Source organism: Orcinus orca, chromosome 3 (assembly GCF_937001465.1).
Source record: "Orcinus orca chromosome 3, mOrcOrc1.1, whole genome shotgun sequence".
Classification (NCBI taxonomy): Eukaryota; Metazoa; Chordata; class Mammalia; order Artiodactyla; family Delphinidae; genus Orcinus; species Orcinus orca.
In genome coordinates, this window is record NC_064561.1 from 47,881,083 (window position 1) to 47,899,531 (window position 18,449).

An 18,449-nucleotide genomic window follows, 5' to 3' on the forward strand; every position below is an offset into this window, starting at 1 on the left:
ATATCACAGGATACGTGTCTTTCGCTTTCTGACTTACTACAAGTTGCGTGATTACTTCTAGACTCATCTACGGTGATGCAAATGGCATTGTGTCATTGTTTTCCTTGGCTAATATTCCATCTGTACGTGGACCAGTTTTTCTTTGTCCACTCGCCTGTTGATGGACTTTTTGGTTGCTTCCATGTCTTGGTTATTGTAACACTGCTGAAATGCACATTTGCCTGCCTGTGTCTTTCAACTATGTCTTCTTCGGTTATAGGCCCAGGAGAGGGCCTGTTAGATCATATGGTAGCAAAATGTTTACCTTGTAAAGGCGTCTCCATTCTGTACTCATTAGTGGCTCTTACCAGGTTATGTTGCACTTAAATTTGAGGGTATGCCCTTGTCCACAACCCTTTCAGCATTTATTGTTTGTAGTTTTTCTGCTGATGTTTATTCTGACAGGTGTGAGCTGACACCTCTTTGAGGTTGGATTTGCATGCATCTCATAATCCCTTGAAATTGAACTTTCAGGCATGTCCTCTTTTTTTTTCAAGCTGTGAGTAGCGCTTACCTCTTCAAATGGTTTTCTTGAAGTATGTGTCACATTTTGAAATATTTTGGCCATTACCTCCCTGAAGACATTTTCAGGGCTGGTTTCATTTACAGCCCTCCAGTACTTGTGCATATGAAGTGACCATTAGCACAGATTTTAAAGCTGCTGTTGAAGGTATCAGCCATTGGGCGGCAGCATTTCTCCTTTCCCAATTCTGGGAATTACGGAAAGAGTCCCTCCTGCCAGTGGTGTTCGTCGGTTATATATTAGAGAGGAATGTGCCCGGACAAACCCCCAAAAGCTGATGTCTCCTAACTTACGTTTGGTTTCTAAATTGAAATTATATATTTTTTTTATTGGAGTAATATTCCATTGTGTACATGGACCACTTCTTCTTTGTGCCTTCCTCTGTTGACAGACATTTTTGTTGCTTCCAAGTGTTGGCTGTGGTAAATATTGCTGGAGTGCAGGATTGCCACCCTGTGTCTTTTGGATTCTCATCCTCTCAAGTGATAGGCCCAGCAGTGGGTATGCTTGATTGAATGGTAGCTCAATATTTACCTTATCAAGGCACCTCCTTTGTGTTTTCATTACTGGTTCTTACCATGTCCCACTTAGAAACGAGGGTGCGCATTTCTCCACAACCCCTTCAGCATTTATTGTTTGCAGAATTTTTGCTGATGGCCATTATGACTGGTGTGAGCTGATAGGTTTTTGTAACTTGGATTTGCATGTCTTTAATAATTCCTAATGTTCAGCATTTTTCCATGCTTTGTTTTCTTTCTGTTAAACAAAAAACAGAAAAAAACTGTGAGTACAATAAACCACTTGAAGTGGTCTTCTGGGAAGGCTGCCCTGTTTTGAATTTTTCGTCGATTTTTGACCCCAGGATTTTTTTGAGAACAGGTGACATTTACAGGCTTGTAATGAGTGTGAATATTTAGTGACCACTACTACTGGCTTTAAAGGGGCTGTTGGGGGAAACGGCCACAAGGCGGCAGCATTTCTCCGTTCCCAAAACTGGTTTCTAGGGCAGCACAACATTTCTGGAAGTCGTGTTCCCAGGTTGTAAATTAGAATGGAATGTGCTAAGAAAAAATCCCATAAGTTAATATTCCATTATTTCTTGTTCGATTTTTTAGTCTTTTTAAATCGAGGTAATATTTAGAATATTGTTTGTCCTAGGTGTATACAATCTGGTTCATTTGTACGTTACATACACACACACACACACACACACACACACATATGTAATATATTCATGTACAGATACTCTTCCCATGTAAATTATTGCAGAGTGCTCCATTGACCTCCCTTGCTATATGGTCGGTCTCTTTGATAAATGTATTTAGTAGGTATATGTACACATATGGTAACCCTAATCTTAATTTTCCATACCGCCCACCTTTCCATTTACATAAGAATAGTTTGTTTTCTAAGTCTGTGAGTTTCTTTCTCTGTGAAAATGCTATCATTTTTGTCAGTTGTTAGATAACGCCTATAAGTGATATCATACTATATGTCTTTTTCTTTCTGACTTACGGCATGTTCTGAGATTATATCTAGGCTCATAAATGGTGCCTCAACGAGCAGTGTTTCACTGTTTTCCATGGCTAATATTCCATTATGTACATGGACCACTTCTTTATCCATTCATCCATTGATGGACATTTTGGTTGCTTCCGTGTCTTGGCTATTGTGAAAAATCCTGCAGTGAAGCTGTTGCAGTCTGTGCCTTCTCGGCTCTGGTATTTTCAGGTGAGAGGTTCAGCGGTGGGCCTGCTGAATGGAATGCTGGCTCAATTTTTACTTTTAAACACAGCTCCTTTCTGTTCTCACTATTGGCTCTTACCACTTTACATCTCACCAGCAGCTAGAGGGTACACAGTTCTCTAAAACCCCTTCAGCATTTATTGTTTGTAGACCTTTGGCTGATGGTAGTTGCCGTGTGTGAGTTGAAATCTTTTTGTAGGCTAGATTTGCATGAGTTTAAAAATTTATGTTGTTGAGCTTTTATCCATTTTCCTTGTTTTTAGAAAAATAATGAGTAAAATTTACCTCTTCCTACTATCTCCTTGAAAATTTTGCCAGTTGTGAATTTTTGAGGGTAGTTGTCCTTTACTGTCCTGAGTCCTTGTGAATGTTAAGTGACCGTTAGCTGTGGTTTTAAAGCCGCTCTTGTGGGAAACGGCCACAAGGCGGCAGCATTTCTACATTTCCAACTCTGGGTTTTTGGGCAAGAGAGGTTTCCTGGAAATCGTGTTTGTAAGCTGCAAATTAGAGCAGAATGTGCCACGGCAAACTCCCAAGAGCTTATATCTCCTTCCTTCTTGTTTGTTTTTTACATTTAATTTTTATTTATTATCACAGCAAATTGGATAAAAATACTGTGTTTTTTCTAGGTGTATGGAATCTGGTTCATTATATCAATGTATTGATCTATTCATCTTTGGATCCTTTCCCGTGTAGGTTATTACAGAGTGTTGAGTACACCTCTTTTAGCATTCCATAGGTATTTTGTGATTATATATTTCATATGTATTACTACATGTCTGTTAACCCCCATATCCTAATTCATACATTCCTTACACCTTTCCATTTGGTTAAACATAATTTGGTTTTCTGAATCTATGAGTGTCCTTCTCTTGGAAATTATTTCATGGGTATCAATTTTTAGGTAACACCTATAAGTGATGTAATAGGATATCTGTCTTTCGTTTTCTTTCTTACTTCAAGTAGGGTGATTATCTCTAGATCCTTCTATGGTGGTGCCAACAGCATTGTTCCATGCTTTTCCATGGCTAATATTCCTTTGTGTACATGGACCACTTCTTCTTGGTGCATTTTTCTGTTGATGGACATTTTGGTTTCTTCCAGCTCTTGGCTATGGTACATGTTGCTGCAGTGAAGGATTGCCAGCCTGTGTCTTTTTGATTCAGGTCTACTCAGGTGATAGGCCCATCAGTGGGCCTACCTGATCACATAGTAGCTCAATTTTTACCTTTAAACGCACCTCCATTGTGTTCTCACTACTGGCTGTTACCAGGTGACATCCCACCAGCAGCTAGAGGGTACACAGTTCTCTAAAACCCCTTCAACATTTATTCTCTGTAGACTTTTTTGATGACGATCATTCTGACAGCTCTGAGGTGAATATTTTTGTAGACAGGATTTGTATGGCTTTATTAGTTACTGATGTTGAGCCGTTTTCCTTGCTCTTTTTTTTAACAAAAAAAAAGACAGAAAGAAAAAAAAGAGAAGACAAAAGGAGCGAAAAATATGCCTCTTGAAATTGTCATTTTAAAATGTGCATGTCTTTTGTCGTTTTAAAATGTGCACATCTTTTAGTTTTTTGCTGGATTTACGACCCAAGGATTTGTTTAGAGGCCAGGTGTCATTTACAGGCCTGCAATTATTTAGAATATCAAGTGAGCATTAGCGCTGTGTTTTTTTTTTAACACCGTTTTTGGGGTATAATTGCTTTAGAATGGTGTGTTAGTTTCTGTTTATAACAAAGTGAATCAGTTATACATACACATATGTTCCCATATCTCTTCCCTCTTGCATCTCCCTCCCTCTCACCCTCCCTATCCCACCCCTCCAGGCGGTCACAAAGCCTGGAGCTGATATACCTGTTCTATGCAGCTGCTTCCCACTAGCTAGCTATCTTATGTTTGATAGTGTATATATGTCCATGCCTCTCTCTCGCTTTGTCACAGCTCCCCCTCCCCCCTCCCCGTATCTTCAAGTCTGTTCTCCAGTAGGTCTGTGTATTTATTCCTGTCTTACCCCTCGTTTCTTCATGGCATTTTTTCCTTAAATTCCATATATATTTGTTAGCATACGGTATTTGTCTTTCTCTTTCTGACTTACTTCACTCTGTATGACAGATTTAGGTCTATCCACCTCATTACAAATAGCTCAATTTCGTTTCTGTTTATGGCTGAGTAATATTCCATTGTATATATGTGTCACATCTTCTTTATCCATTCATCTGATGATGCGCACTTAGGTTGTTTCCATCTCCGGGCTATTTTAAATAGAGCTGCAATGAACATTTTGGTACATGACTCTTTTTGAATTATGGTTTTCTCAGGGTATATGCCCAGTAGTGGGATCGCTGGGTCATATGGTAGGTCTATTTGTTGTTTTTTAAGGAACCTCCATACTGTTCTCCATAGTGGCTGTACCAATTCACATTCCCACCAGCAGTGAAGGAGTGTTCCCTTTTCTCCACACTCTCTCCAGCATTTATTGTTTCTAGATTTTTTGATGATGGCCATTCTGACTGGTGTGAGATGATATCTCATTGTAGTTTTGATTTGTATTTCCCTAATGATTAATGATGTTGAGCATTCTTTCATGTGTTTGTTGGCAGTCTGTATATCTTCTTTGGAGAAATGTCTATTTAGGTATTCTGCCCATTTTTGGATTGGGTTGTTTTTTTATTGTTCTTGAGCTGAATGAGCTGCTTTTAATTTTGGGGAATTAATCCTTTGTCAGTTGCTTCATTTGCAAATATTTTCTCCCATTCTGAGGGTTGCCTTTTGGTCTTGTTTATGGTTTCCTTTGCTGTGCAAAAGCTCTGATGTTTCATTAGGTCCCATTTGTTTATTTTTGTTTTTAATTCCATTTCTCTAGGCGGTGGGTCAAAAAGAATCTTGCTGTGATTTATGTCATAGAGTGTTCTGCCTATGATTTCCTCTAAGAGTTTGATAGATTCTGGCCTTACATTTAGGTCCTTAATCCATTTTGAGCTTATTTTTGTGTATGGTGTTAGGGAGTGATCTAATCTCATACTTTTACATGTAACCCTCCCGTTTCCCCAGCACCACTTATTGAAGAGGCTGTCCTTTCTCCACTGTACATTCCTGCCTCCTTGATCAAAGATAAGGTGACCATATGTGTGTGGGTTTATCTTTGGGCTTTCTATCCTTTTCCATTGATCTAGCTTTCTCTTTTTGTGCCAGTACCATACTGTCTTGATTACTGTAGCTTTGTCATATAGTCTGAAGTCAGGGAGGCTGATTCCTCCAGCTTCGTTTTTCGTTCTCAAGATTGCTTTGGCTATTCGGGGTATTTTGTGTTTCCATACAAATTGTGAAACATTTTGTTCTAGTTCTGTGAAAAATGCCAGTGGTAGTTTGATAGGGATTGCATTGAATCTGTAGATTGCTTTGGGTAGTAGAGTCATTTTCACAATGTTGATTCTTCCAATCCAAGAACATAGTATATCTCTCCATCTATTTATATCATCTTTAATTTCTTTCATCAGTGTCTTATAATTTTCTGCATACAGTTCTTTTGTCTCCTTAGGTAGGTTTATTCCTAGATATTTCATTCTTTTTGTTGCAGTGGTAAATGGGAGTGTTTTCTTGATTTCACTTTCAGATTTTTCATCATTAGTGTATAGGAATGCAAGAGATTTCTATGCATTAATTTTGTATCCTGCAACTTTACCAAATTCATTGATTAGCTCTAGTAGTTTTCTGGTAGCATCTTTAGGATTCTGTATGTATAGTATCATGCCATCTGCAAACAGTGACAGCTTTACTTCTTCTTTTCCGGTTTGGATTCCTTTTCTTTCCTTTTCTTCTCTGATTGCTGTGGCTATAACTTCCAATACTATATTGAATAAGAGTGGTGAGAGTGGGCAACCTTGTCTTTTCCCTGATCTTTGTGTAAATGCTTTCAGTTTTTCATCATTGAGGATGATGTTGGCTCTGGGTTTGTCATATATGGCCTTTATTATGTTGAGGAAAATTCCTTCTATGCCTACTTTCTGCAGGGTTGTTATAAATGGGTGTTGAATTTTGTCAAAAGCTTTCTCTGTATCTATTGAGATGATCATACGATTTTTCTCCTTCAATTTGTTAATACGGTTTATCACATTGATTTGCGTATATTGAAGAATCCTTGCATTCCTGGAATAAACCCCACTTGATCATGGTGTATGATCCTTTTAATGTGCTGTTGGCTTCTGTTTGCTAGTATTTTGTTGAGGATTTTTGCATCTATGTTCATCAGTGATATTGGCCTGTAGTTTTCTTTCTTTGTGACATCCTTGTGTGGTTTTGGTATCAAGGTGATGGTGGCCTCGTAGAATGAATTTGGGAGTGTTCCTCCCTCCGCTATATTTTGGAAGAGTTTGAGAAGGATAGGTGATAGCTCTTCTCTAAATGTTTGATAGAATTCGCCTGTGAAGCCATCTGGTCCTGGGCTTTTGTTTGTTGGAAGATTTTTAATCACAGTTTCAATTTCAGTGCTTGTGATTGGTCTGTTCATATTTTCTATTTCTTCCTGATTCAGTCTTGGGAGGTTGTGCATTTCTAAGAATTTGTCCATTTCTTCCAGCTTGTCCATTTTATTGGCATAGCGTTGCTTGTAGTAATCTCTCATGATCTTTTGTATTTCTGCAGTGTCAGTTGTTACTTCTCCTTTTTCATTTATAATTCTATTGATTTGAGTCTTCTCCCTTTTTTCGTGATGAGTCTGGCTAATGGTTTATCTATTTTGTTTATCTTCTCAAAGAACCACCTTTTAGTTTTACTGATCTTTGCTATTGTTTCCTTCATTTCTTTTTCATTTATTTCTGATCTGATTTTTATGATTCTTTCCTTCTGCTAACTTTGGGGGTTTTTTGTTCTTTCTCTAATTGCTTCAGGTGCAAGATTAAGTTTTTTATTCGAGATGTTTACTGTTTCTTAAGGTGGGCTTGTATTGCTATAAACTTCCCTCTTAGAACTGCTTTTGCTGCAACCCATAGGTTTTGGGTCGTCGTGTCTCCATTGCCATTTGTTTCTAGGTATTTTGTTTTTTCCTCTTTGATTTCTTCAGTGATCACTTCACTATTAAATAGTGTATTGTTTAGCCTCCATGTGTTTGTATTTTTTACAGATCTTTTCCTGTAATTGATATCTAGTTTTATGGCGTTGTGGTCAGAAAAGATACTTGATGTAATTTCAATTTTCTTAAATTTACCAAGGCTTGATTTGTGACCCAAGATATGATCTATCCTGGGGAATGTTCCATGAGCACTTGAGAAAAATGTGTATTCTGTTGTTTTTGGATGGAGTGTCCTATAAATATCAATTAAGTCCATCTTGTTTAATGTATCATTTAAAGCTTGTGTTTCCTTATTTATTTTCATTTTGGATGATCTGTCCATGGGTGAAAGTGGGGTGTTAAAGTCCCCTACTATGAATGTGTTACTGTCGATTTCCCCTTTTATGGCTGTTAGTATTTGCCTTATGTATTGAGGTGCTCCTATGTTGGGTGCATAAATATTTACAATTGTTATATCTTCTTCTTGGATCGATCCCTTGATCATTATGTAGTGTCCTTCTTTGTCTCTTCTAGTAGTCTTTATTTTAAAGTCTATTTTGTCTGATATGAAAATTGCTACTCCAGCTTTCTTTTGGTTTCCATTTGCATGGATTATCATTTTCCATCCCCTTACTTTCAGTCTGTATGTGTCTCTAGGTCTGAAGTGGGTCCCTTGTAGACAGCATATATAAGGGTCTTGTTTTTGTATCCATTCAGCCAATCTGTGTCTTTTGGTGGGAGTATTTAGTCCATTTACATTTAAGGTAATTATCGATATGTATGTTCGTATTCCCATTTTCTAAATTGTTTTGGGTTCGTTATTGTAGGTCTTTTCCTTCTCTTGTGTTTCTTGCCTAGAGAAGTTCCTTTAGCATTTGTCGTAATGCTGGTTTGGTGGTGCTGAACTCTTTCAGCGTTTGCTTGTCTGTAAAGGTTTTAATTTCTCCATCAAATCTGAATGAGATCCTTGCTGGGTAGAGTAATCTTGGTTGCAGGTTTTTCTCTTTCATCACTTTCAGTATGTCCTGCCACTTCCTTCTGGCTTGCAGAGTTTCTGCTGAGAGATCAGCTGTTAACCTAATGGGGATTCCCTTGTGTCTTATTTGTTGTTTTTCCCTTGCTGCTTTTAATATGCTTTCTTTGTATTTAACTTTTAACAGTTTGATTAATGTGTGTCTTGGCATATTTCTCCTTGGATATATCCTGTATGGGACTCTCTGTGCTTCCTGGACTTGATTAACTATTTCCTTTCCCATATTAGGGAACTTTTCAACTACAATCTCTTCAAATATTTTCTCAGTCCCTTTCTTTTTCTCTTCTTCTTCTGGACCCCCTATAATTCGAAGGTTGGTGCGTTTAATGTTGTCCCAGAGGTCTCTGAGACTGTCCTCAGTTCTTTTCATTATTTTTTCTTTATTCTGCTCTGCAGTAGTTTTTTCCACTATTTTATCTTCCAGGTCACTTATTCGTCCTTCTGCCTCAGTTATTCTGCTTTTGACCCCATCTAGAGTATTTTTCATTTCATTTATTGTGCTGTTCATCACTGTTTGTTTCATCTTAAGTTCTTCTATGTCCTTGTTAAATGTTTCTTGCATTTTGTCTATTCTATTTCCAAGATTTTGGATCACGTTTACTATCATTATTCTGAATTCTTTTTCAGGTAGACTGCCTATTTCCTCTTCATTTGTTAGGTCTGGTGCGTTTTTTTCTTGCTCCTTCATCTGCGGTGTGTTTTTCTGTCTTCTCATTTTGCTTACCTTACTGTGTTTGGGGTCTCCTTTTTGCAGGCTGTGGGTTTGTAGTTCCTGTTGTTTTTGGTGTCTGTCCCCAGTGGCTAAGGTTGGTTCAGTGGGTTGTGTAGGCTTCTTGGTGGAGGGGACTAGTGCCTGTATTCTGGTGGATGAAGCTGGATCTTGTCTCTCTGGTGGGCAGGTCCATGTCTGGTGGTATTTTGGGGTGTCTGTGGACTTATTATGATTTTAGGCAGCCTCTCTGCTAATGGGTGGGGTTGTGTCCCTGTTAGCTAGTTGTTTGGCATAGGGTGTCCAGCACTGTAACTTGCTGTTCGTTGAGTGCAGCTGGGTGCTGGCATTGAGATGGAGATCTCTGGGAGATTTTCGCCATTTGATATTATGTGGAGCTGGGAGGTTTCTTGTTGACCAGTGTCCTGAAGTTGGCTCTTCCACCTCAGAGGCACAGCACTGACTCCTGGCTGCAGCACCAAAAGCCTTTCATCCACACAGCTCAGAATAAAAGGGAGAAAAATTAGAGAGAAAGAGTCAGTAGAAGTAGGAAGGAAGAAAGAAAGAAAGGAAGGAAGGAAGGAAGGAAGGAAGGAAGGAAGGAAGGATGGATGAAAGAAAGAAAGAAGAAAAGAAGGAAAGAAAGAAAGGAGGGGGGAGGGAGAGAGGGAGGGCGGTGGGAGAAAGGAAGGAAGGAAGGAGGGAAGGAAGGAAGGAAGGAGGGAAGGAAGGAAGGAAACAAAGAAAGAAAGAAGATAAAGTAAAATAAAATAAAGTAAAATATAATAAAGTTATTAAATTAAAATATAATAATTAAGAAAATACATTAAAAAGAAACAAAACGAATGGATAGAACCGTAGGACAAATGGTGGAAGCAAAGCAGTACAGCAAAATCTCATACCGAAGCATACACATACACACTCACAAAAAGAGTAAAAGGGGAAAAAATCATAAATCTTGCTCTCAAAGTCTACCTCATCAATTTGGGATGATTCGTTGCCTATTCATGTCTTCCACAGATGCAGGGTACATCAAGCAGCTTTAATCCGCTGCTTCTGAGGCTGCTGGGAGAGATTTCCCTTTCTCTTCTTTGTTCTCACAGCTCCCAGTGGCTCAGCTTTGCATTTGGCTCCACCTCTGCATGTAGGTCGCTGGAGGGCTTCTGTTTTTTGCTCAGACAGGATGGGGTTAAAGGAGCCGCTGATTCAGGGGCTCTGGTTCACTCAGGCTGAGGGGAGGGAGGGACGTGGAATGCGAGGCGAGCCTGCAGCAGCAGAGGCCGGCGTGACATTGCACCAGCCTGAGGCCCGCCGTGCGTTCTCCCAGGGAACTTGTCCCTGGATCCCGGGAACCTGGCAGTCGTGGGCTGCACAGGCTCCCCGGAAGGGAGGTGTGGATAGTGACTTGTGCTCACACACAGGTCCCTTTGTGGCGGCAGCAGCAGCCTTAGCGTCTTCCTCCTATCTCTGGGATCTGTGCTTTTAGCCACGGCTCATGCCTGCCTCTGGGATCTGCGCTTTTAGCCACGGCTCGCGCCCATCTCAGGGGTCCATGCTTTTAGCCACGACTCGCGCCCATCTCTGGGGTCCGTGCTTTTAGCCACGGCTCGCGCTGGTCTCTGGAGTTCCTTTAAGCAGTGCTCTTAATCCCGTCTCCTCATGCACCAGGAAACAAAGAGGGAAGAAAAAGTCTCTTGCTTCTTCGGCAGCTCCAGACATTTTCCCGGACTCCCTCCCAGCTAGCCGTGGTGCACTAAACCCAACAGGCTGTGTTCACACAACCAACACCATTTCTCTCCCTGCGCTCTGACCAAAGCCCGCGCCTCAGCTCGCAGCCCCGCCTGCCCCTGCGGGTGAGCAGACAAGCCTCTCGGGCTGGCGAGCACCGGTCGGCACCGATTCTCTGTGCGGGAATCTCCCCGCTTTTCCCTCCTCACCCCGTTGCTGTGCTTTCCTCCACAGCTGTGACACTCCCCCTTCCACCACCTGTAGTTTCCGCCTGCGAAGGGGCTTCCTAGTTTGTGGAAACATTTCCTCCTTCACAGCTCCCTCCCACTGGTGCAGGTCCCGTCCCTATTCTTTTGTCTCTGTTTTTTCTTTTTTTCTTTTGCCCTACCCAGGTACATGGGGAGTTTCTTGCCTTTTGGGAGGTCTGAGGTCTTCTGCCAGCATTCAGTAGGTGTTATGTAGGAGTTGTTCCACGTGTAGATGTATTTCTGGTGTATCTGTGGGGAAGAAGGTGATCGCCGCGTCTTACTCTTCCACCATCTTCCCCTCCGCTCTAGAGCTGTGTTTAAAGCTGCTGTTTTGAGAAATGTTCACAAGGCGGTAGCAGTTCTCCTTTACAAAATCTGGTTACTAGGGCAACAGAGCCTCAATGGAAGTCGTGTTGTAGGTTGTAAATTAGAATGCAGTGTGCCAGGAAAAAGCCCATTAAGTTTATGTCTCACTACTTCTTATTCATTTTTTTAATTTTAATTTTTTATCACAGCAACTTTGATAACAATGTTTTGCTTGTGCTAGGTGTGTGAGATGTGGTCCTTTTACACATATACATATATCTATTCTTCTTCGGATCCTTTTCCCATGTAGGTTATGACATAATGTTGAGTAGTCTTCTCTTGGTGTTCCATAGGTGTTTGGTGATTATATATTTCACCTATGTTTGTATATCTCTGTTAAACCCAACATCCTAATATATACAGTCTCACACCTTTCCTTTGGTGAACCGTAAGTTTGTTTAATGAATCTGTGATTGCCTTTCTCTGTGGAAATATCTTCACTGTTATCAATTTTTAGGTAACACCTCTAAGTGATATCATAGGATATGTGTCTTTTGCTTTCTGACTTACTACAAGTTGCTTGATGACCTCTAGACTCATCTATGGTGCTGCAAATGGCATTGTGCTATTTTTTTCCTTGGCTAATATTCCATCTGTATGTGTACCAGTTCTTCTTTACCCACTCATCTGTTGATGGACTTTGTGTTTGCTTCCATGTCTTGGCTATTGTAATACTGCTGCAATGCAGATTTGCCCTCCAGTGTCTTTCTAATTCTGTCTTCTTATGTTATAGACCCAGGACTGGACCTCCTGGATCATATTGTAGCTCAAAGTTTACCTTGTAACGGCACCTCCATTCTGTTCTCATTAGTGGCTCTTACCAGGTTAAGTCCCTCTTAAAGTTGAGGGTACGCACTTCTCCACAACCACTTCAGCATTTATTGTTTGTAGTTCTTTTGCTGATGGTTATTCTGACTGGTGTGAGCTGATACCTCTTTGTAGTTGGACTTGCATGCGTCTCATAATCCCCTGAAATTGAACTTTCAGGCATGTCCTTTTTGTCTTCAAACTGTGAGTACAGCTTACATCTTCAAATTGTTTTCTTGAAGTATGTGCCACATTTTGAATTATTTTGGCCATTATACCCCTCAAGACATTTTGAGGGCAGGTTTCATTTACAGACCTCCAGTACTTGTGCATATGAAGTGACTATTAGTACAGGTTTTAAAGCTGCTGTTGCAGGTAACGGCCAGAGGGTGGCAGCATTTCTGCTTTCCCCACTCTGGTAACTAGGGGAACAGACCTTCCTGCCAGTGGTGTTCCTTGATTATAATTTAAAGTGGAGTGTCCCCGCATAAACCCACAAAAGCTGACGTCTCCTTACTTATGTTTGTTTTTTAAATTGAATTTACCTTTTTTATTGCCGTAATATTCCATTCTGTACATGGACCACTTCTTCTTTGTGCATTCCTCTGTTGATGGACATTTTCATTGCTTCAAAGTGCTGGCAGTGTTAAATATGGCTGGAGTGCAGGATTGCCAGCCTGTGTCTTTTTGATTCTCATCCTCTCAGGCGATAGGCCCAGCACGGGTATGCTTGATTGAATGGTAGGTCAATGTTTACCTTTCGAGGCAGCTACATTGTGTTTTCATTAGTGGCTCTTACCACGTCCCACTTAGAACTGAGGGTACGCATTTCTCCACAACCCCTTCAGCATTTATTGTTTGCAGAACTTTTGCTGATGACTATTTTGACTGGTGTGAGCTGATAGGTTTTTGTAATTTGGATTTGCATGTCTTTAATAATTCCTAATGTTCAGCATTTTTCCATGCTTTGTTTTCTTTCTGTTAAACAAAAACAGAAAAAAACTGTGAGTACAATAAACCTCTTGAAATTGTCTTCTTGGAAGGTTGCCCTCTTGATTTTTTTGGTCGATTTTCGATGCCAGGATGTTTTTTGAGGGTAGGTGTCATTTACAGGACTGCAATGAGTGTGAATATTTAGTGACCCTTAGCACTGGTGTTAAAGCTGCTGTTGTGGGAAACGGCCTCTAGTCTGCAGCATTTCTCCATCCACAAATCCGGTTACTAGGGCAGCAGATCCTTTCTGGAAGCCATGTTACCAGGTTGTAAATTAGAACGCAATGTGCCAGGAAAAAAAACCCATAAGTTTATGTCACATTACTTCTTGTTCGTTGTTTGAATTTTTTTAATCAGGGTAATGATTAGAATATTGTTTGTCCTAGGTGACACAATCTGGTTCGTTTGTACATTATATTTATATATATGTATATGTGTATATATATAGATATATAGATATAGATATAGATATATAGATATAGATGTGCAGATCCTCCTCCCATGTAAATTATTGAAGAGTGTCCCGTAGACCTCCGTTTCTATATGGCCGGTCTTTTAGACATATGTATTTAATACGCATTTGTACACGTATGGTAAACCTGGTCTTAATTTATCCATTCCCTCCACCTTTCCTTTTAGATACGCATAATTTGTTTTCTAAGTCTGTGAGTGTCTTTCTCTGTGGAAATATGTTCGTTTGGGTCAGTTGTTAGATAACGCCTATAAGTGATATCATAGGATATGTATTTTGCTTTCCGACTTACCTCACATTCTGTGATGATCTCTAGGCTCATCTATGGTGTCTCAAAGAGCAGTGTTTCATTGTTTTCCAAGGTTAATATTCCATTGTGTACATGGACCACTTCTTCTTTATCAATTCATCTGTTGATGGACATTTTGGTTGCTTCCGTATCTTGGCTATTGTGAAAGTGGCTGCAGTGCAGCTGTTGCAGCCTCTGTCTTCTCGATTCTGGTCTTCTCAGGTGAGAGGCCCAACATTGGGCCTGCTGGATGGAATGGTGGCTCGGTTTTACATTTCTTTTTTTTATGTGGTACAATGGCCTCTCACTGTTGCGGCCTTTCCCGTTGTGGAGCACAGGCTCCGGACGCGCATGCTCAGCGGTTATGCCTCACGGGCCTAGCCACTCTGCGGCATGTGGGATCTTCCCGGACTGGGGCACGAACCCGTGTCCCCTGCATCGGAAGGTGGACTCTCAACCACTGCACCACCAGGGAAGCCCCAGTTTTTACTTTTAAATGAGGTCCTTTCTGTTCTCATTATTGGCTGTAACCACTTTACATCTCACCAGCAGCTAGAGAGTACACAGTTCTCTAAAACCCTTTCAGCATGTGTTGTTTGTAGACGTTTTGCTGATGGTAGTTGACGTGTGTGAGTTGAAACCTTTTTGTAGATTAGATTTGAATGAGTCTAATAATTCCTGATGTTGAGCTTTTATCCATTTTCCTTTCTTTTGAAGAAGAGTGTGCAAACTTATCTCTTCATACTATCTCCTTTAAACATTTGCATGTCTTGAATATTTTTGGTCATTCCCTAGCTCAGGACATTTTTTGAGGGCAGGTGTCCTTTACAGCCCTGAGTCTGTGAATGTTAACTGACCATTAGCAGTGGGTTTAAAGCCGTTCTTGCCGCAAACGGCCACAAGGTGGCAGCATTTCTATATTTCCAACTCTGGGTTTTCGAGCAACAGAGTCTTCCTGGAAATCCTGTTAGTAGGCTGCAAATTAGGGTGGAATGTGCCAGGGCAAACCCCCAACAGCTTGTATCTCCTTACTCCTTGTTTGTTTTTTAAATTTAATTTTTATTTAGTATCAGAGTAAATTTGATAAAAATGTTGTGTGTGTTCTAGGTGTACAGAATCTGGTTCATTTTATGTATGTATCGATCTATTCATCTTTGGATCCTTTCCCATGTAGGTTATCACAGAATGTTGAGTAGACCTCTCTTGGTATTCCGTAGGTATTTGGTGATTATATATTTCATGTGTATTAGTACATGTGTGTTAATCCCCATATCTTAATTCATACCTTCCTTACACCTTTCCATTTGGTTAAACATAATTTGGTTTTCTGAATCTATGAGTGTCCTTCTCTTGGAAAGTATTTCATGGGTATCAATTTTTAGGTAACACCTATAATTGATGTCATAGGATATCTGTGTTTTGGTTTCTTTCTTACTTCAAGTTGGGTGACTATCTCTAGATCCTTCTATGGTGGTGCCAATGGCACTGTTCCATGCTTTTCCATGGCTAATATTCCATTGTGTACACGGACCACTTCTTCTTGGTGCATTTTTTCTGTTGATGGACATTTTGGTTTCTTCCAAGTCTTGGCTATGGTACGTGTTGCTGCAGTGCAGGATTGCCAGCCTGTGTCTCTTTGATTCTGGTCTACTCAGGTGATAGGCCCATCAGTGATCCTACCGGATCACATGGTAGCTCAATTTTTACCTTTAAACACACCTCCATTCTCTTTTCAGTACTGTCTTTTACCAGGTGACATCCCACCAGCAGCTAGAGGGTACACAGTTCTCTAAAGCCCCTTCACCATTTATAAGTTGTAGACTTTTTTGCTGGTGATCATTCTGACGGCTGTGAGGTGAACGTGTTCTAGACTGGATTTGCATGGCTTTATTAATTCCTGATGTTGAGCATGTTTCCTTGCCCTTTTTTTTAACAAAAAAAAAGAGAGAAAAGGAAAGAATACAAAATGTGCGTAAAATATGCCTCTTTAAATTGTCGTTTTGAACTATGCACGTCTTTTGAGATTTTTGCTCGATTTAGTGACCACGGATTTGTTTAGAGGGCAGGTGTCATTTACAAGCCTGGAATTATTTTGAATATCAAGTAACCATTATCGCTGGGTTTAGAGCTGCTGCTGTGTGAAACGGCCACAAAGAAGCACAGTTCTCCTTTAACAAATCTGGTTATTAGGGCAACAGAGCCTTAATGAAAGTCGTGTTCTAGGTTGTAAATTAGAATGGAATGTGCCAGGAAAAAGCCCCTTAACTTTATATCCCACTAATTCTTCGTTTTTAAATTTAATTTTCATTTTTTATCACAGCAAGTGTGATTACAATGTTTTGCTTCTTCTAGATGTGCAAGATGTGGTTGTTTTACACATATATCTATTGTTCTTTGGATCCTTTTCCCATGTAGGTTATGACACAATGTTGAGTAGTCTTCTCTTGGTATTCTGTAGGTCTTTGGTGACTATATACTTCACCTGTGTTTGTATAGCTCTGTTAACCCCGATATCTTAATGTATCCAATCCTCACACCTTTCCATTGGTGAATCATAAGTTTGTTTAATAAATCTGTGATTGCCTTTCTCTGTGGAAATATCTTCACTGGTGTCAATTTTTAGGTGACACCTATAAGTGATAACATAGTATATGTGTCTTTCACTTTCTGACTTATGACAAGTTGTGTGATTACTTCTAGACTCATCTACGGTGTTGCAAATGGCATTGTGTCGTTTTTTTCCTTGGCTAATATTCGGTCTGTGCATGTACCAGTTCTTCTTTGTCCACTCATCTGTTGATGGAATTTTTGGTTGCTTCCATGTCTTGGAATACTGCTGTAAGTGTAATACTGCTGCAGTGCACATTTGCCTGCCTGTGTCTTTCCAATTCTGTCATCTTCGGTTTTAGACCAAGTAGTGGGCCTGCTGGATCATATGGTAGGCAATTGTTTACCTTGTAAAGGCACCTCCATTCTGTTCCATTAATGGCTCTTACCAGGTTACGTCCCATTTAAAGTTGAGGGTATGCACTTCTCCATAACCCCTTCAGCATTTATTGTTTGTAGTTTTTCTCCTAATTTTTATTCTGACTGCTGTGAGCTGATACCTCTTTGTGGTTGGATTTGCATGTGTCTCATAATGCCTTGAAATTTAGCTTTCAGGCATGTCCTTTTTTTTCTTCAAACTGTGAGTACAGCTTACCTCTTCAAATGGTTTTCTTGAAATATGTGCCACATTTTGAAATATTTTGGCCATTACCTCCCTGAAGACATTTTGAGGACAGGTTTCATTTACAGCCCTCCAGTACTTGTGCATATGAAATGCCGATTAGCACAGGTTGTAAAGCTGCTGTTGCAGGCAACGGCCATTTGGCGGCAGCATTTCTGCTTTCCCCATTCTGGTAAGCAGGGAAACAGACCTTCTTGCCAGTGGTGTTCCTCTTTTATACACTAGAGGTGAATGTGCCTGGATAAACCCCCAAAGGGTGATGTTGTCATACACTAAACTGTAACCAAAACCGTACCCGTTCCCTAACCCTAACCCTAACCCTAACCCTTACACTGAGCTGTGCCATAATAATAACCCATACACTAACACTAACACGTACCCTAACCCTAACCCTAAACCTTATACTTACCCAAGTCCTAATAGTAACACGTACACTAACAGTAACACTAACCCTAACAGGTACCCTAAACCGTTGTTGTACCCTAGACAGTGACCTAATCCGTACCCTTTCCCTAATGCTAAACCTAACCCTAAACCGTCCCCTAACCCACAACCTAATCCTAACCCGTATACTAACACTAACCCACACCCTAACATGGATTCTAACCAAACCCGTTGTCGTACACTAACTGGTACCATAAGCTGTATCCATTCCCTAACGCTAATCCTAACCATAACCCTAACCCTAAATCATACCCTAACCCGTACCCTGATCCTAACCCGTACCTTGGCGGGGGAACCGTATATCACACTGTCACCATAGAAAAACCTACAGACACTGCAGTGACGGTGGCCAATAAGACCGGCTGGACTCCTTGCTACTTCAAAATTTCTTGTGACTCTGGGACTAATGGAATACAGAAGAAGACATCATCTAAGTCTAATACAGAATACCATGTCCTGGTGGATGGTAGAATGACCATCAGTGTGTAGGAATTAGGAACTACTGGATGTATATTCTCAGGTGCTTCACTGACCTGACATCCTTTACCAAGTACCCAGTAGCCCACAGGGCTCTCATGGTCAGGCCGCTCCCAGGATTTGGAGCTCACCTGGGCAGGTACCCAGCAGCTCACGGGGCTCTTGTGGTCAGGCCCCTCCCAGGTTTTGGAGCTCACCTGGGCAGGTACCCAGCAGGCCACGGGGCTCTCATGGTCAGGCCCCTCCCAGGATATGGAGCTCACCTGTGCAGATACCCAGCAGCCCATGGGGCTC